Below are 21,080 nucleotides of genomic sequence, written 5' to 3'. Positions count from 1 at the left end.
TACTCGCGTGCCTTAGCTAGTACCCCAGATGAAACAAAAATGAAATCTATAATGGTATTGGCGTCTTTCCCCACGAAGGTTGGGGCTCTAGGATCATTCTTACTTTGAGCAAATTCAAATAAATTTAAAGTCGCCAGGAAGGACTCAAGACACTCACCCTCAATTGTATGCACAAAGTGGGGAATGGCTTCCGTCGGTGAGCCCCCATAACTATCATTGAGGCAATCATCCTCACAGGGGTGAATATTAAAATCACCCAGAATAATCATCTCTGGGGGGGAGGTGCAGTCGTTTCTATGGGCTGACAAAAATTGTAATAAGGAAGTCAGATGTTCATTAACAGATGTAGACTCCCTGGAATTATAGAAATTAACTACTAAAAAAGTTTGGGAGCCAGGTAAGGTCCACTCCACGACTAGCGTGTTTGCGGGTGCAGATTCTATTTGTTTGAATGCCCCTACCAGCTCCAAGGAACACAGTGTAAGTAGGCCTCCTTTTGCTCTTCCTCTTGCACTAGAAGCTGCGGGGGTAAAAAAACTAGAAAAGCCATCTAGTGCAAAATTGGTTGTGGTGTCCCAGGTTTCTTGCAAACCCACTATGTCGTATTGTTTTACAAACTCTTGCCATATGGGATCTAGCGCCTTTGCATTTAAACCTGCCACATTCCAAGTAAGAAATTTACAAAGCGGCAGGAGTGCGGCTGGGAGAAAAGATGGTGTGCTCCGGCTCTTCGCCTCCAACAAGCTATCAAGGGGAGTAGAAAGAGGTTTATCCATAATCAAAGCCGCAGTTGCCACTTCCTTACAAGGGAAAATTAAACTGGTCTGAGGTCCCCTTCCCTTTGGAGGGCCCTGCATATGTCAGTCCACCCAGTCTGTATTTGAGAGGCATTCAAAACGATTCGCCATTGGGAAGTACAGAGCATTGGCAGGTCCATTTCGCTGTTGGGGGTAATGATATAGTTGAGAAGGATGCGAGCCAAAGAAAGGGCCGCCTTGCGGTGGTCTGCCTCCTCTATTCCCAACCAAGTTCCATCCCCCATCCCATTCCTCCTCCCAGCCAGGGGTTTGTGGCGCCCAGGGAAAATTGGGTCTCTGTCTGGGTTTACGATCATGAGGGCCCTTAAGCCAGCTCCATCGGTTGTCGGCTTGATTTTCTGGGAGGTAAAAATATGAGAGAGGTCTAGCAGTTACTGTGCTCGCCTGGTATCTCGGGGCCCTTCTGCTGCAAATAAATTCTACTACCTCAGTGTTCTCGAAAGTAACCACTACACAATCCCCTGGAAGGTTTTTCCTATTATCTCCTACCCATGGAGCTCTCTCTATCATCAGAATATTACAGGGAATGTTTGGCGGAAGGGGATAGTTGTTGGCTAACCAATGGCATACTTTATTTTTTAGAGTCTGGTACGATTCTTGTTCGGTTGCAGGTATTTCAGTGACCCCGGTAAGTATAACAACATAGGGACAGATGGATATTTTTCCGGGCCTTACATTTAACTTTATCAAGTGCTTCAGGGATTACGGGTTGGGATAGACCATCCCTAGAAGTAGCCTGAGGAGTTAAATTTGAATTGTTTTTGGAGGGTATATGGACAGGATCAGTTTTCTTGGTTCCCTCTACTGTAGGGGGCTTATTGTTAGGGATAGTCTGGATTGGAGTATTACTACGATTCTTTGGCGCCCCTTTAATTGTCTCCAATGTTTTATTAGGGATCGCCTGGGGTTTTAGTGATTTAGACTGATTAGAAGTCTGGACAGTTTTATTGTTTAAGGAGAAACTGGGAGCACTTATGTCCTTGTGTATGTTTTTTAGGACAGTTTCAAGACAACGTAGTCTTACCTCTATAGGTTCTAACAGTGATTTCAACATATTGAAAATCACAGAATTATTAATAGTTAAACCAACCTCCTCCTGTGATGGCACTATAGGAGGAGGATTACCAGCGTCTACACTAAACTGTAAGATTTCCTCCAGACTTTGATCGATTAAGGTGTCGTCTGGTAGATTTAGGGGTAAACCAACCTTATTTAGAAGTGTCCCCCCTGTTGAGCTAGATGGAGCATCTGACAGCTTCTCACGGTTAGGGGGGTTGGGGTTGGGGTATGTCAGGCCCTTCTTTCGTTTGAAGGTGGTTTGTTTGTTACCCTTCTGTTTCTGCTTAGGAATAGCCCCTTCAATCCTGCCCCTCTCAGTGTTAACGTTAGTAGTATCACAGGTGTTTAACTCTTGCGGTTGTGTTCCACTCAGAGTTAGAATATTAAGGTTAGGTGAAGCCTCCAAGTCCTGGTCGGTATCAATGTTAGTATTAGAGGCATCCATGGCCCCAATGTCGCCGTGGCTATGTACTAGAGCCTGGGTTTCTGGACGACAAACAGTAGTAGGTGTTTGGGCCTGCGCAATCAGACCCAGTGATGAGCGTTTGGCCATGGCCAGGTCTTGTGAAACTCTCCTGTCCATTAGTGTAATTCCCTCGTCAATTAATGCGTGTGTGCGGGTAATGAAATCGTCCAAGGTCCCAGTAAGTTTTTTAGCACTAGCAACAGCCATGCTTCTAGTTTTACGAGTGGACATAACCAGTATGCCCTAGGGATACAAAGCGCAAGTAGGATAGATGCAATCAACCAGGGTCAGTAGCCCAGCCCGGCCTCCTCTGGCCTCTGAGGGCCACAGAGGGCCCGCCCTTTGCCCGGGCTTAGCCCCGGGCGCTCCCGCGCAGCGGGGTTCGTCACTACTTATGGGCGTTGATAGGGGAGATGGGATTAGGGGACGGGGCGGTCAGGGAGAGCGGGCCAGGTGACTTGGCCTCGGGGTTGCCGGGACTCCTGGGAAAGTTAGTCCCGGTCCCCGCGCTCGCAGCCCTGTCGCTCGCGCACTCACCCTGCAGAGGCCAACCCTTGGATGGGCAGACAAAGGCGAAGCGGGACCCGCGAAGCGGGTTCCGCGAGGTGCAGCAGGAATCCTTCCCTTGATGCAGAGACAGTCGATCCCTCCTTCTGGCAGCACGGAAAAAGTTTATTTGGCGTCCCAAACAGCAGCGCAGGCGGAGTCCTTTTCTTCGGCAATGCGGGGCGGGGCGGTCAGGGAGAGCGGGCCAGGTGACTTGGCCTCGGGGTTGCCGGGACTCCTGGGAAAGTGAGTCTCGGTCCCCGCGCTCGCAGCCCTGTCGCTCGCGCACTCACCCTGCAGAGGCCAACCCTTGGATGGGCAGACAAAGGCGAAGCGGGACCCGCGAAGCGGGTTCCGCGAGGTGCAGCAGGAATCCTTCCCTTGATGCAGAGGCAGTCAATCCCTCCTTCTGGCAGCACGGAAAAAGTTTATTTGGCGTCCCAAACAGCAGCGCAGGCGGAGTCCTTTTCTTCGACAATGCGGGGCGGTCAGGGAGAGCGGGCCAGGTGACTTGGCCTCGGGGTTGCCGGGACTCCTGGGAAAGTGAGTTCCGGTCCCCGCGCTCGCAGCCCTGTCGCTCGCGCACTCACCCTGCAGAGGCCAACCCTTGGATGGGCAGACAAAGGCGAAGCGGGACCCGCGAAGCGGGTTCCGCGAGGTGCAGCAGGAATCCTTCCCTTGATGCAGAGGCAGTCAATCCCTCCTTCTGGCAGCACAGAAAAAGTTTATTTGGCGTCCCCAATGTCAGTTATTACTTTTGAATGCTCTCTGCTGGATCGCAATGGAGGTTTCAGCTGTCCTATAGGCTAGTCCTGGGAAAAGCCTCAAGCGTTGCTCCTTGTTGTGTCTCTCTCAGGCTGGCGTCTTCACAACCGTCTATGCTCATTGAGTATTGATCCCACATCAATTATTGGTGTCACGCTGGATCACATGCAGATCACAAGGTGCACGTAATTTAATAGGTCAGTGGGTTACTGCTTTTGTCAGAGACCCTATTGTTACTTGCAGTTAATAAGATAAAATCATAACATAGAACAGTTAGGTATTAACTGCCATGCAAGAGCTGCATGTAAACTGCAATGTATCAATTAGAGGGTTATGGTTTTTCCCCAGTCTTTGATGATCCTAATGTTGCAAAAAAGGGTTCATTTGGGTAGAAATCAATTCTGATTATTAAAGAGAACCCCCAACCATGGTATTACGTTTTAAATCTGAGTATGTGTTTCTCCAGACCAATCACTATTTAACTATGCTGCCTACTAGTATGGTTGTCATGTGACTCCTACACCATGTAGTCCTTTGTCTTATGTAACATTTCCTAAACAGTGATTTGCACAAGTATGATTGATTGTCACTGTGTAATATGTACAGCTCTGCCCAGAATCATGTTCCCTCCACAGCCATTATTTATTAAATGTATCTGCTTTAGCTGTATATCTATTTATTAGTCTTCAATTGGAGTGTTTGTATTTACTTATCGTTATATTGTACCCTAGAACTTTTTCTGTAATTCTTATTTTTGCACATTGAATTGTGTTGTTTTTTTAACACTGTTATTCTGTGCCCTTGAACAACTCCTGTAATCCTGTCTCTGCACATGTAAAGGGCTCTGATACTCCGGGTCTAGCCACCGCTATATAAAACCTTTCAAATAAAAAATAAATACAAATTTTTCTTCAGAATAAGTTCATTGCTCCTAGATTTTTCCAAGCTGGACCTCACAATAAGGCCTTGTCCAGAAAACAGCTATTAGTTAAGTTGACCAAGCTTCTGTGCCTGGCTTTCAGTAGAGAAGGATATCTGACGTGACAGCTTGGATCAAGCAGTCAGACTTTATGCACCTAAGGGTGTCACGTTTGTTTTGTCACAGAGGAAAAAGTCTGAGCCCAGCCAACTTCCTAGTCTAGTTTTTTCGGGGATGTGATGCTTTGCGTAGTGATTCGCTTACAGGTGTAGGGGACAATGTAGATCCTCTCCTTCTGGCCAGCTCTTGATCTCATTTGTATGATCATATGCACCAGTTTCTTTGGTTACTTTAGCCAGGTGGATCTTGTCAGAAGCTGGAATTGATGTCGCCAATTTCAGAGCTGATTCCGTCAAAGGTGCCACTGTCTATAAATCTCACTCTATGGCATAATGCTGTAGGACATAATGTGAATAGCTAACTGGTCCACAGACTACGTCTTTAAGGAGTTCTGATATAACCCGGTAAGCATTTCGTTTTCTACTGTGACTGATGAGCTTTAAACTTGCATAATGGGAGCCTTCAGTCTTGATATAGAATCAGAAATTTTCTAGTATACGTGAACAAGAATTTTCAAATGAAACTGCCCGGGCTCCAGTCCTGGCCAGAAGAACCCCAGTGCTCAGTTTGGGTAAACCATTGAGAAATGCCCACAGTATACCTGTACAATTGTTATATTCCATATAGGTACTACATTACAGCCTCAGTAAACTAGTAACCCTTCACCTATATTCTCTCCCTACATTACACTTGTCACAGTATACAGGGACTGACCTTTTACCAAGATATTAAACTGCATTCAGAACGGGGGTTTTCCCTAGTTCGAAATCACATACAATATGCATGAGGGTTCTTTGAAGCACAGCATGACAGCCATTCCCTGTATACAATCTATGTACAAAGTTCATGCTTAAGCCAACACAGTAATACAGCAAGGTAGGACCCCTAGGGGGACCTATGGGTATATATACATCATATCATGCTAAGATAGCTAGAAGACATTGAGACTTCCTGGCCAATACACTGACCAGAGACGCTGAGGTTCCTGCATGCAGACGCTCCAGCTCGCCGTGGTTCAACATCCATCGCGGGGTGTCCAGCTTGAGACCAGGACGGGGTCTCATAGTCTCACTTCAGGTAATGGGGTTGACTGAATCCTAGAGGAATTCTTGGCTTAACACCTACACCCATGCTAGGTAAACTCAGGAACATCTAGTTAGGGAGGCATCGTAGGAGTACACATCTTCTATCATGCATTTTATATACTTGAATGTATTCATGATTTTAGTAAGATGGTAGAACTATACCATCCTTTTACCTTTATAGTACTGTGAATCATTTACATCTTATACTGTCTAACAGCTGTTGCAGCACATCTAGTCTGCACCAGAATAACAACTGTTCAATAAATGATTATTGAACACGCCCAGCTTGTTTTATTCGGTGTATCTCTCTCAGACAGACTAAGTTAGCACGAGTGACTGAGCGGAAGGTAGTATATTGTTTCCATGGTCCTGAGAGATCAGGGTTGTCATGTTCGATGGTTGCAGAGAACTATTCTCTCCTTTGTAAGAGGAGATTCTAGTGGCACTGTGAGCTAGTTGGTACAAGAAGGCCAACATACCTGGTGGGGGTGATCAGAGTTCGTCTGACATCAATCCTACAGTGTATGTTGTCTAAACGTGTAGACCCTGTATACTTTTATAGGAACTACATGACATGGAGCCGCCAACAATGGTTGGGCACTTATTTAACCGTAGAATCTAAGTAGTTCAGTGGTGCTATTCTCAGAAATCCCTATTCACAAAACACCAGAGACGTCTGGAGTGGGTAGGCTAAAACTCCGCCATAGCGGAGTAGGCGAAAAATCCTATATATTAGCTGTTGGTTAATCAAGCTTGAAGGACACAAAGTTCCTAAAATTGTGATTGTGCAAAACACCTTATCATAGTTTCCTTTAAATGTTATTTTGTGTTCTAAACACAGTGACTAACCAGGACATAGACCCACTAGAGCAAGCAATACCCCTCTCAGAAGACGAGGAAGATGCAAACGCAATACAAAATGTGGCAAACATTAGAAATGCAGTCACCCTGAAACTGCTTGCGCATGGTCCAACACCTGGGGGTGGCTTAGTAGCTTTCACGACTGAGGCACACAGATCGTACAGAACAGAGGTATTTTAATCATGGGTTACATTCCCAGCAGCAAATGCAAGAACAAAAACATTTCACACCTACACAGAAGGTGATGCACCAATGCAATACTGTCTGAGGACACTGAGGTTCCACTCACGTACCAGGCACACTTATACTGGTTTAAAGGCGCCCTACCACATATATGAATAAGTGTAAAACTTGGTCCACACTGAAGAGAAGGAGCGACATGGCCAATATTAGCATCCTACACACCACATCCGGACATTGAAACAATCCCAGGACCAGACTTACTCATACTTCACAACGAATTAATAAAACTTTACAGAAACATGACGCAATAAGTCATGAGGACATTTACAATCTACTCATCAATGGCAACAAGAAATACAGCTCAAGTTCAAAATACAGAGACTAAAATTACACCATAAATGTTCCACGCAGTAATGGACAAGATGCCCGCAAAATATGAACTAATGCCATTCTGGATAGCTCAGAAAATAACACAGCTAGAGGCAGTGTTTCCAAATACTAGCGCTTATGAAAAACACAGAATGCTCAAAATCTACTTTCCCATAGGGATAACACCACAGATAGAGGATTTTACCTAGTGGGGTAAAGTTTTTGCTGCCATATATACCAGAACTCATGGTATCCCGTCATTAGCAGTACTACCATGCGTATTAAGACAAATACAAAATGAGTATGGAGCAGAGCCTGCTCTGAACTTGGGGATGAAGTTACTAGGTAATTATGCCCAGGTATCAGCCATAATATTAGGAAATATTAAAGGGGAGGCAGCATCAGTGGTCATCTGCCAACACCTAAGAGAGATCAGTCTTTTACAAAATGAGCACAAACGACCCAAAAGAATTGAAACTGCGTATTTAAAATTAGGAAGGGACAGTTTGGGTGGAAAAGCGTTAAAACCACAACTAATGGGTAGTCAAGAGGAGGAGATATTCCAGCAGACACCTACTTCTTCTCAAGTGAGGCAATAACAAAAAAACAAACATTAAGGAAAATAGATCTCAATCCTGAGGTAGATCCTCCTCCACAGGAGGAATAGGGATAACATTAGGAAATCTGACAGGTATCAGGATACTGATACACGTTCCTCTCGTTCCTTTCAGGGTTCATCGAAAAGCTCAGAGAGGGAAGGATGGTCAAACAGACAAGAAGAGCATTCAAAGTCCAGAGACAAGCAGAACGCTCAAGACTATACTTCCAAAAACGAAGATTAAGCCAAACCAAAACCACAATTCAAAAAGAAGAAGATTGCATGTCTAAAGATCAGACATGCCCATAATTCTGTGGACTCGACTACTGAACGGGCAATGGGCTCCGACAATGCTAGACAGTGCAGCAGAAGTAAAAATAGCTTGAAGAAACTGATGGAATTTCAGGTGACTGCGGACTTGAATGATTATATCACGGTGGAAAGACGTGATACTAGGGTAAGTGTCCCACATAAATTGTATGAAATAACACTCCAGATGGAGGGGGACAAATGTGGGACAGTTAGAGGTCTCTTTTGGGAGAACCTGACGTTTGGCTATGACAAAATTGGCCGCCAGCATTCGTCATGGATTGCCCTAGGGGAGAAACTGTAATTTTACCAGCATTTTCTGACCACGTTCCAAAATATTTAAAATATACATATGCGCAGGAGTGGGCGGAAGCCCAGGCTTCAGCATTATACGAAAACCATATTGGATGGGAGGAAGATTCAACCTACCACATTATTCCACAAAAAAATACTCCAACAGGACAATGGCTGTATCCTATAAAGCAAGAAGCTAAGAAACAAGTAAGGGAGATCTTGGATCAACTTGAATATCAAGGGGTGATTGAAACTTGTACCTCTCAAATGAACAACCCTTTGTTTCCAGTATCGAAACCAGACAATTCATATCGTTTCGTTTTAGATTACAAACATTTAAACACTTGCACTGAGACATTTGCAGTTCAAAATGCACACAGTGCTTCATTAAGGAATAACATTGTGCGGAGAAAATTGATATTTTAGATGAAAGGCTCCACATTAATACGTCCAGTGCAGATAGCCATAATATAGCACCTGAGAACAGATATTTGACAGCATTCTCAGCACTAGGGTCCCAGAGGCAATTCTGTCCACTCCCCCAGGGGTATAAGAACAGCCCGGGGTTATCAGTCAGAGAAACTGAATTACTTCAAAATCTGGACGAGGAGGCATTGTCCTATGTGGATATTTATCCAACAGACGGTGACCTGGAGGAACATTTGAACAGAGTGAATACCATAATTTTGGGATTTGCCTCTGAGGGTTATAAATTTAACTTTAAAAAAAATTTGAAAATAGCAGACTTTCACATCCTATTTCTAGCATATGAGCTTTCAAGTGAAGGGAAAACCTGGCAGCTATTTTTTTTTAAAGTGTGCGCTGCTCCAACTTCCAAAATCATTCAAACTTACAATCAATCTTGGGATTCTTGAACTTTAACAGAACATACATTTTGGATTACGCAGAAAGTGTAAAACCTTTCTACGATTTAATAAAACCTGATTTTTCAGTTGTGACAATGGACATAGGAACACACAGATACACTTTGTTCCTTACAAACTGACATGATAGCTTCAAAACACTTACAGACACCCGTAAACGTACGCAACCTGGTGATCCAAATAGTTGCGGGTCAATCTGGGTACACCTATCTAACATATAAAGAAGGTGAAATGGTACCAATATCATACAAATCTCATTTGTAGACTGCTGTAGTTGGAGAAAGAGCCCTGGCTCAAGGCAAATGTGTAATAGTAGTTACACCAGTTCCAGCCTTAGACGTGGCAACAAAGCAAGCGTTCCCAATGCTAAAGCCTTACATCCAAGATGGATACAATGGGCTAATTCTCTCACTGCAACAGATGTAGATTACAGGTACGACCCAAATTTAAAAACACAAGCATTTCTGCAATATGAACAAGAATATCCTCTACCAAATGAAATAATGTCTCTAGATCAGTATGAATACATTATTTGCACTGACGGTTCTGCGTAACCGGCGATAGGGAGTACAGCAATACAGCGCTGCATGTGCTATCATTAAAGGACGGATGCGGGATGGAAACTTTCATCCAAATTGCACAAAAACACTGTTTCTTGGTGAGTGCATAACACAGATGGCACAACTAAAAGTACTTATACTGGCAAATACGGATCGAGAATTCCCCACACTAATCGTGTGCGTTTCCTTTTACTGTGTACAGTCATACAGTGAATATTTACATCACTGGGGACAGAATGGGTTTAAAGATGCAAAAGGTAACACATATAACCACAAAACGCATTGGGAATAGGTATTGGAGTTGAAAAACGAACTACCAGGAGCTCATGTGATAGATACGCTGAGTCAACAACATGATGGCATTCACGTTAAAGGAAATTCATTGGCTGGCGAAGCTGCAAAGGGGGCTGTAAGCACGGCTTCCCTAGCTGTAATCACTCGTTTTAAAAAAGAGGATAGACTGTGAGATAATGGTTGTAATTATTGCCACGCGCAATAACACAGCAGTACCAAAAAGATTACCACTCAAGTACTCATACAAGTTAGAAGCAAGCAAAGTTCAATTTGCTCAAATTCCCGGAGTGGGGGATAGAGTAATACCAAATATGGATGGGAGGTTAGGAATAATTCTAGCAGCGCACAAGGGTATAGGTTCTGCACACGCAGGAGTTTCTGCAACTGTTTCTCTATTGAAACAAAACTACTGGTGGCCTGGACTAAGAAGGCAGACTAAGGACTATGTCTTAAAATGTGACATCTTATAGCAGATGAAAGGCTCCACATTAACACGTCCAGTGCAGACACCATTACTAATATCAGACAAACCACCCACGTGTGTTTATTTGGATCACTGGGGCCCCTTACAATCTGATGGGGCTTACAAGTATATCATGGTTGCAGTGTATTCCTGCTCTAGGTTCCTATGGGTGTGGCCCCAGCGCTCTGCTGACGCTCGAAATGTTAAATAAAGATTTACGAGTCTTTATTGGGACATACATAATCGGCACACTACATTCTGACCATGGCCCTGCGTTTAGCTCTAGGGCTTACAAGGAAGCTAGTATTAGGCTCAGGTGGAAATTGGGTAAAACATCTGTATGTAGTCCAGAGGGCATTAAACAATCGGCCAATAAGCTCTCTAAGGGCGTCATTCCTTATGAGGTCCTATTTGGCATGAGAATGTGGGTACCTGATCTTGATTGTGAAAACACAGTGGCAGATGACAAACCTTTCGACATCCATAAACATTTGGCTGTTTTAGAGGACCTGAACGAAACCAGTGCACTACAGAGTAATGTCAATATAAAGAAGAACGCCACTGGGGAAGTAAAAAGTGTCATGGCAAGACCTGTCTAGATCCCTAAAGTCCGGGATCTGGTCAGAGAGAAAATAGCGGACAAAAAAGAATTTGGACCATCATACAGAAAGCCAGTACCTGTCTTGGCAGGTGATGGAACAAGAACTGTACTTCTGCCACCTCTTGCTGGTAAAAAGGAGAAATGATTTGTCTCAATTGACCTAATCAAACAACACTATGTGACCTATACTGAGCATGTAGGCCACGTGGAATCCTAAGTAACAGACACCCTCCTCTCATAACTATACAAGAAGTTCAAACAGAAAGACATATCATGTTTGAAGGGTCACCTACACGTAATGAAGGACTAAGCAACAATGCAATGGAACTCGTTACTCTTGATACTGAAGTTCAAAATGAGAACTCCACTGAAAGACACATTTCAATTCGACCAAACATGGATATCTACGTCAACATACCCCAACAAGAGCAAGCTACAGTTCCCACAAAACCTCCAGAACTACAGAAAATTGATCAAACTGCATCTGGCTATTTCATTGACTTTGACACCTTTTCATTAGATCCAAGCGAACCAGAAACTATGCCAACCCAAAAAAACTAATTTACAGTGCTTTAAGGATTTTCTGAACTTTTTTAAAAAGACTTACCTGGTATCACCTTGGGTAGAACTCTGGGTATCTACAGGAATACTTTTATTTCTCTTCTGGATTGGCCTGGTAATTGTTTTTAGTATGCTTATTAAAGGAACTAATCTTCGAGAAAGCTCTGCGGAACAAAAAATGAATGTGATCTTGAAACCGCATCTATCAACATCATGTAAAAAGAGACTTGTCATCAAAAAACATTACAGCAGTTCCTATACCTGATGGTATAGTATGGGACATGGTTGATTACAATATAATTGGCCCGACTGAACTTTCAAAATACCACATTTATTTAAAATATCATTGAATGACATCATTACCTCCAGTATGTTTTCCAATGATTGGGATTATTTAACTGTAAATATTGTTGTCTGATTTAGAGAAATCTGCTGCCTTTTCTAATAATGAAATGTTAGGATGCACATCAGACTTTGAGAAAATATATTGCTACCAACATTATGGTCATCACTTTCTGCATAAATCTGATTACGCTAGGAATGTTTTCACATATCACCAATGGGAACATTGCCCAACACCTTCAAAAAGCAGTTCAAAGACATTTGCACAAAAATTTTCAGGGTTTAGCATGTCAGACCCAGCTTCATATTACTGTAAGGTTGCCCCTACACCGGCACAGAAAAAAATGCTGATAAACACCAAACGGAAGAGTTACTTACCTTCGGTAACAATATATCTGGTAGAGACACAGTCTAGCCGCAGATTCCTTATCTTAGAATATCTCCTCAGGTGTCAGACTGGATCTGGAAAATCCTTTTCCCCCCCAGCAATATCTCTGCACGTCGGGAGGTGGCGTCGCCCGGCTCTGTCTTGACGTCGTCCATGGAAGTGACATCAATAGAGACATATAAGCCCCTCCCGGAGTACTGACGTCAGTTTTCTACAGGAAACTTTTCCACGTCACAATGCGAAGCCATGCAAAAAACTGCGATAGCATAGGAACAGTGTGAGTTACAAAAGAGCAACATTGATGGAAAAAAACAATGATACGTAACGTGAAAATGAGAGTCAAATCATTTGGAATGAGAAACGATAAGAAGCAGAAAAAGCGCCCACTAACCAGAGGGACTGAAGGGAGCTCACAGAGCACTTGCTGCAAGCAAGGGCTCAACAGATTGCCAAGTGGTGTCCCACTTCGAGAGGGTAACGGCTGCCGCACAAAATATATGACAAGCCAGGCCAAGCATGTCACCACCGGAGGGAAATTAAAAGAATCACAATATGGAATCAACATGTTGCAAGACAAGTGACTAGAAGTGAACGACCACCAGAAAGTTCACTACACACACCCTCCAGAGAGTGAATGACTGTAGCACCAAAAAGAACCCAACGACTGCCATAGAAAGAAGGAGGCACAGGTGTGGGCGATGGGAAGGAATAAAAAACAGAATAACTCCATGCGTGAAGAACACAGGTGGAGCAACATGAGAAGGGCGTGAAAGTAAAGATCTTAACCACCTAAAAACGTGGACGGCCTCATGGTTAAACGATGATCTTAAGAAGTCCAAGAAACTCTGCCGCTCCCTCGAAAAGGCCTGGAAAAAAGACCCAACTACTAGCACCAAGGACGCCTTCAAAAACGCCACCCGCACTCACCACCAACTAATCCGAAAGGCCAAGAAAACAGCATTCAAGGATCGACTAGACAACAACGCCCACAACAGCAAGGAACTTTTCAACATCGTCAAGGAATTTTCCAATCCCTCGGCCAACTCTAACGACATCACCCCCTCTCAAGCCCTCTGCGACTCCCTAGCCTCATTCTTCCACAACAAGATTGCAGACATCCACAACAGCTTCGACAACCAACCCGGAAACCAACCCACCCTACCTTGTGCTGAACATTCTCCCCCCGTGAACACCCTTAACGACTGGAACCCAATCTCCACTGAGGACACAATCCGCCTGATGAATTCCATCCACTCAGGATCCCCCACAGACCCATGTCCTCACCACATCTTCAACAAAGCAGACTCCGTCATAGCACCGCACCTCCGAGACGTCATCAACAGCTCCCTCAACTCCGCCACCTTCCCGGAAGACTGGAAACACGCTGAACTCACCGCCCTTCTGAAGAAACCCACAGCGGACCCCACCGAACTCAAAAATTACCGCCCCATCTCGCTCCTTCCATTCCCGGCCAAAGTCATCGAGAAAGCTGTCAACAACCAACTCGCCGCCTTCCTCGAAGCCAACAAATCCCTCGACTCCTCACAATCTGGCTTCCGAGCAAAACACAGCACTGAGACCGCCCTCATCGCAGCAACAGACGACATTCGAACTCTACTGGACAATGGAGACACAGTCGCCCTCATCCTCCTCGACCTCTCTGCAGCATTTGACACAGTCTGCCACAGCACCCTTTTACAACGCCTCAATAACATCGGAATCCAAGGAAAAGCACTTGAATGGATCACCTCGTTCCTCACCGGAAGAACTCAGAAAGTCCGCCTCCCACCATTCAAGTCCGAGGCCACTGAAGTCATCTGTGGCGTACCACAAGGATCCTCACTCAGCCCCACCCTCTTCAACGTATACATGAGCCCCCTCGCGACCATCGCCCGCCAACACAACCTCAACATCATCTCCTATGCGGATGACACTCAACTAATCCTTTCTCTCACCAATGACCCCAGCACCGCCAAAACTAACCTACACGAAGGAATGAAAGAAGTTGCCGAATGGATGAAACAAAGCCGTCTGAAACTGAACTCAGACAAAACAGAAGTCCTCATCTTAGGTACATCCCCCTCTGCATGGGACGACTCCTGGTGGCCGGAAGCCCTCGGAAAGGCACCCATCCCGACAGACCACGCACGAAACTTAGGCATCATACTGGACTCTTCACTCTCAATGAATAGACAAGTCAGCGCCGTATCCTCTTCCTGCTTCAACATTCTTCGCATGCTGAGAAAAACATTTCGCTGGATCCCCACCGAAACAAGGAAAACAGTCACCCATGCTCTGGTCACGAGCCGACTGGACTACGGAAACACCCTCTACGCAGGCATTACCGCTAAACTCCAGAAGAAACTCCAACGAATCCAAAACGCCTCAGCCAGGATCATATTAGACATCCCACGCAACGAACACATCTCCGGTCACCTTAAAGACCTCCACTGGCTACCCGTCAATAAGAGGATCACTTTCCGACTGCTAACCCACGCACACAAATCACTCTACGACATCGGACCAGAATGCCTCAACTCACGACTGTCCTTCTACACCCCCTCCCGCCAACTACGTTCTTCCAGCCAAGCCCTCGCCACTGTACCTCGCATCAACAAGACCACCATGGGCGGCAGATCCTTCTCATACCTGGCTGCTAAAACATGGAACTCACTCCCCGCTTACCTTCGCCTTACCCAGAACCACCTAGCATTCAGAAAGCAGCTTAAAACGTGGATATTTGACAAGTAATCTTCCTCCCCTCTCTAAGCGCCTTGGGACCCTCTGGGTATGTAGTGCGCTATATAAATTCTCTGACTTGACTTGACTTGACAGGTGTTAAGGAATCTGCGGCTAGACTGTCTCTACCAGATATATCGTTACTGAAGGTAACTAACTCTTCCATCTGATAGAGATATCTAGCCGCAGATTCCTTAACTCAGAATAGATACCAAAGCCATACCCCATAGGAGGAGGGTCTGCAAAACAACCACCAAGTTCCAGGAGAACATATTTGTCAAAAGGCTGACAAAACACGGTGGGAACCGCAATGCCAGGGCAACTGACATTAAACCCAGGGAACTCCATAAGAAACATGAACAAGGGATGGCAAAGACACCAAAATCTGATGAGGGACGGTGTAAGAACTCGCTTGCCCAGACTGGGACGAAAGATCAGTGCCAATGTAAGAACCAATGCAGTGACCCCATCAAAGAAGGATCCCAGCACCGGTCCTTATGATCCCTGAGGAACGAAGCTTTAAAGAGGCAAAACAACATGACAATGGTAGAGCATACCGTCGAACATACACCACAGTGGATACCAAAATGAAACAGGGGATAGTCCGTAGACTGTCCGGCCAAGAACAGGTGCCATAACAGGAGGCCCGTGTGTGTAAGAAAAAACACAGATCAAATGTGCACCCCCTAGGACATGCAACAACAGTGGCAGGGCCAGACCCAGTCAAGTCAAGTCAGCGAATTTATATAGCGCGCTACATACCCAGAGGGTCTCAAGGCGCTTGAGGAGGGGTGGGGAATTACTTGTCAAATATCCACGTTTTAAGTTGCTTTCTGAATGCTAGATGGTTCTGGGTAAGGCGAAGGTAAGTGGGAAGTGAGTTCCAGGTTTTAGCTGCCAGGTAGGAGAAGGATCTACCTCCCATGGTGGTTTTGTTGATGCGAGGTACAGTGGCAAGGGCTTGGTTGGATGATCGTAGCTGGCGGGAGGGGGTGTAGAAGGACAGTCGTGTGTTGAGGCATTCTGGTCCGATTTTGTAGAGTGCTTTGTGTGCGTGGGTTAGGAGCCGGAAAGTGATCCTCTTATTGACGGGAAGCCAGTGGAGGTTTTTCAGGTGACCAGAGATATGTTCTTTACACGGGATGTCTAATATGAGCCTGGCTGAGGCGTTTTGGATTCGTTGGAGTTTTTTCTGGAGTTTAGCGGTAGTACCGGCGTAGAGGGTGTTTCCATAGTCCAGTCGGCTCGTGACCAGAGCGTGGGTGACCGTTTTCCTAGTTTCGGTGGGGATCCAACGAAATGTTTTTTTGAGCATGCGAAGTATGTTGAAGCAGGATGAAGAGACGGCGTTGACTTGTCTGTTCATCGAAAGTGAGGAATCCAGGATGACGCCCAGGTTCCGTGCGTGGTCTGTCGGGATGGGTGCTTTTCCAAGGGCTTCTGGCCACCAAGAGTCGTCCCAGGCGGAGGGAGAATTACCTAAGATGAGGACTTCTGTTTTGTCTGAGTTTAGTTTGAGACGGCTGAGCTTCATCCATTCGGCTACTTCTTTCATTCCTTTATGTAGGTTGGTTTTGGCGGTGTTTGGGTCTTTGGTGAGGGAGAGGATTAGTTGAGTGTCATCAGCGTAGGAGATGATGTTGAGGTTGTGTTGGTGTGCGATGGCTGCGAGGGGGCTCATGTATACGTTGAAAAGGGTGGGGCTGAGTGAAGATCCTTGTGGTACGCCGCAGATGACTTCAGTGGCCTCTGACTTGAATGGTGGAAGACGGACTCTCTGTGTTCTTCCGGTGAGGAACGAGGTGATCCATTCTAGTGCTTTTCCTTGGATTCCGATGTTTCTGAGGCGCTGTAGAAGGGTGCTATGGCAGACTGTGTCGAAGGCTGCGGAGAGGTCGAGGAGGATGAGGGCGACTGTGTCTCCATTGTCCAGTAGAGTTCGAATGTCGTCTGTTGCTGCAATGAGGGCGGTCTCAGTGCTGTGTTTTGCTCGGAAGCCGGACTGTGAGGAGTCGAGGGATTTGTTGGCTTCGAGGAAGGCGGCGAGCTGGTTGTTGACAGCTTTCTGGATGACTTTGGCCGGGAATGGAAGGAGCGAGATGGGGCGGTAGTTTTTGAGTTCGGTGGGGTCCGCTGTGGGTTTTTTCAGAAGGGCGCTGAGTTCAGCGTGTTTCCAGCTTTCCGGGAAGGTGGCGGAGTTGAAGGAGCAGTTGATGACGTCTCGGAGGTGCGGTGCTATGAAGGAGTCTGCTTTGTTGAAGATGTGGTGAGGGCATGGGTCTGTGGGGGATCCTGAGTGGATGGAGTTCATCAGGCGGATGGTGTCCTCAGTGGAGATTGGGTTCCAGTCATTAAGGATGTTCGAGGGGGGTGAAGGTCCAGCAGATGGTTGGGTGGGTTGGTCTCCGGGTTGGTTGTCAAAGCTGTTGTGGAGGTCTGCAATTTTGTTGTGGAAGAATGAGGCTAGGGAGTCGCAAAGGGCTTGAGAGGGGGTGATGTCGTTAGAGTTGGCCGAGGGATTGGTAAATTCCTTGACGATGTTGAAAAGTTCCTTGCTGTTGTGGGCGTTGTTATCTAGTCAGTCCTTGAAGGCGGTTTTCTTGGCCTTTCGGATCAGTTGGTGGTGTATACGGGTGGCGTTTTTGAAGGCGTCCTTGGTGCTGGTGGTTGGGTCTTTTTTCCAGGCCTTCTCAAGGGAGCGGCAGAGTTTCTTGGATTTCTTAAGATCATCGTTGAACCAGGAGGCCTTCTTGCTGCCAAGTTTGCTTTGTCTTTTTTTCAGTGGTGCAAGGATGTCTGCGCTGTTGGATAAACATAGGGTGAGGTTGGTGGCGGCTTGGTCGGGGTTTGAGGAGAGGGCTGGGGGGTTTAGAAGAAGCGATGAGGAGATCTGGTCGATGGTGATTTTGTTCCAGTTTCTTTGCAGAGTTGGTTGGGGGTGGTTGTTGGGTTTGGGCTTGTTGTAGGTAAAGTGAACGCAGCTGTGGTCAGTCCAGAGGAGAGCCGTAGTGTGGCTGAAGGAGACATGATTGCTGGAGGTGAAGATAGGGTCGAGTGTGTGACCTGCGATGTGGGTGGAGGTGGTGACAAGTTGTTTAAGTCCGAGGTTGGCGAGGTTGTCCAAAAGGGTGGTGGAGTTGTGGTCGTTGTTCTTTTCAAGGTGAAAATTGAGGTCTCCCAGGAGGATGTAATCTTTGGAGGGGAGCGCTTGTGGAGTGATGAAGTCCGTGATGTCCTCACTAAATTGTGCGCGGGTCCTGGTGGTCTGTAAAGGAGGGTGCCTCTGAGTGTGGTCTTGGGGTCGATGTGGATCTGGAAGTGAAGGTGTTCAGAGTTGGCGAGATTGACGTCAGAGCTGGTTGAGATGTGGATGGATTTCTTATGGACGATAGCGATTCCTCCTCCTGTGTGGCCGGTGCGGTCCTTGCGTATGATTTTATACTCTTCTGGGATGGCAATGGTGATGTCTGGGGCGGAGGAGGCGTTCATCCATGTTTCTGTTAGGAAGGCGACGTCCGGAGAGATGGTGTCTAGTAGATTCCAGAGGTCGATGGCGTGCCTGTGGACCTAGTATGCAAGCACCTCTGCAGCGCCCAGAACAAAGAGACAGGAATGTTGCCACATACACGTGAAGTGACGAAACCCTAAACAGGGGAGTCGCCTAATCGGTAGTACAGTACCAGTGTGTGGCATAATAGTCACAGAACGCAGAAAAAACAGTCCGCCGCGCCCCGCCTTGGTCTGCAGTGAGGCAGGCGGAAACATAGACCACAATACTGCCAGTAAAGGATTGAGAAAAGGCACAGACCAAAGCCTGTCGCCAAAAAGAATACACCACCAAAAACTGACACAGTCTACCAACAAGGAGAATGTCGAGAATAATACATGCACAGTAATGCCACCTAGAGAAGCAACTGGAATGGGAGTAAGAACCCACACCTCGAGAATAGCTGGGGTGGAGCATTGATCCAGTGGCAGAAAGTTATAGACAAGAGCCACTCCTTGAAGAACTAAGAAATAGGAGGCAACACACAGCAGAGACAGAGCCGGTGGGAACTCCCCGTACCCTAGGCAAGAAGCCAGACAGTGCTTGAGCCACAAGAAAAGACGTAGAGCACAACCTTAATGCACCAATATAGCAAGTATTCACAGAATACAGAAGAGACTGTTCCGGACAGAACAGTGCCCCCCAGGGGCGCATGTCCACCTGTAGAAAGGTAAGATGGGCACAGCAAGGCTGCAAGAACACACCAGAAAAGAACAGGCGTTACAAAACCCCCAATGAAAAAGCAGAGAAGGAGGCTCTCACGGAGGCGGGGATGTATTACGGACCAACCGTAGATAACCAATTGTAACCCCTGTAGAGAAACCAACTCCATGGATCTTACCAGAGGACACATCCTACAACAGTAGGAAGAGTCAACTTGCGTCTAAAATTCCTGGGTAAGGAAGAGTAGCAATATAATCGCCAACAAACACCCCACATAGGGTAAGGCACAACCCTTCAAAAGAAAGGGTAACACAGCTATCCAGCTGCACCAGAATAAGGAAATAACACGACTGAACAGCCACCCAATCCAGAGCAACTTGAACCCTTATTGGGTAACAGAAAAAAAAGTGACAACACCATCAAGAAACCAGAAATCCCCCACGAGGATTAAAACCTGGAAAGACAATCAAACATAGACGGGAGGAGCCTGACCGCCGAATGAGCATGGTCGTCAAAAAGAGTGACCCCATCAAATGGTAGATCTTTAGGCCGCTCCTGAATATGCTCTGGAAAAACACCATCACGCAACCATGCATGGCGGCGCAGGACAACCGACCTGGCTATAGCACAACCCACAGATTCAGTGGTGTCCAAGGCAGACTGAATCGAAATGTGCGCCATATAATGGCCATCACAGATTAGGCGGGCCAGATCTGCAAAAGAGCTCTCCGGCAAGGAGGGTAGGAGCTGCTCGACAGAGTCCCAACGGGCAAATGTAGCCCGAACAAACACACACAACGAGTTTAGGGACCGGAGTTCCTAGTTGGTGGATGCAAACACATCAGGGCCACATGATTCCAATCACAGAGACTCCCGAGTGGGAGGATGCAACGGAACAGAAGTTGTAGAGAGAGCTGTCTGAAGCACAAGTCCTCCAGTTCCAGGATAGAGGCTCAAACAGGAGGGGTCATTGGGAGCTGGGCGATGGTGATGTGCCACAGCACAATCCACGGGGTCCCCCGAAGAGGGCATCGCCCATGTCCCGAGAAGGATGTCAAATAATGAGTCCGCAAATGGAAACAATGGCTCAATGTCCACTGCGCCCTGGTGGAGAAGATCCAGCAAAGGCTCCGAAGGTCGAGAGACTGAGGGCGGCTGCATCCTCAAAATGTCTGCAGCCCTGCAACAGCCCTGACAAATGTCCCACTAGCCTCCGTAGTCCCGTGAGGCTGTGACAGCAAGTCATCAGTAGTTGACAGAAGCAAGCTTATCCAGCCACCTAACAGAGGCTCAGCATAAGGATGAGTAGGCCAATGCCCCACTGGCGCCCGCTCCGGAGAGCGTTGAAATGATTGAGGGGGTGGGGAATCCACTGGAACCATATCCTCCACCATTAAAGCCGGAGAAGGTACCAGCATCAAGGCGACGTCGAGTCGGCATCTGCGACCTCCGAAAAGGCCTCGACTGGCTGAGTCGAGCAAGCATCGACGACCTCCGAAAAAGGCTCGACCGGCTGGAGTGGGACCGGCGTCAACTCAACATACCCTGAGGTGCAAACCTGCGGGGAGAGAGTGCGCCGAAGCAATGTCATGCACTGCGCCGCAGCCACCTCCAGCGACGCCGCAGGGAGCCTTGGAAGGCTGTGC

The sequence above is a fragment of the Lissotriton vulgaris genome, chromosome 1_1 (genome assembly GCF_964263255.1).
Source record: "Lissotriton vulgaris chromosome 1_1, aLisVul1.2, whole genome shotgun sequence".
Lineage (NCBI taxonomy): Eukaryota > Metazoa > Chordata > Amphibia > Caudata > Salamandridae > Lissotriton > Lissotriton vulgaris.
The sequence above is the reverse complement of the archived record's forward strand: the minus strand, read 5'-3'. Positions refer to the sequence as shown.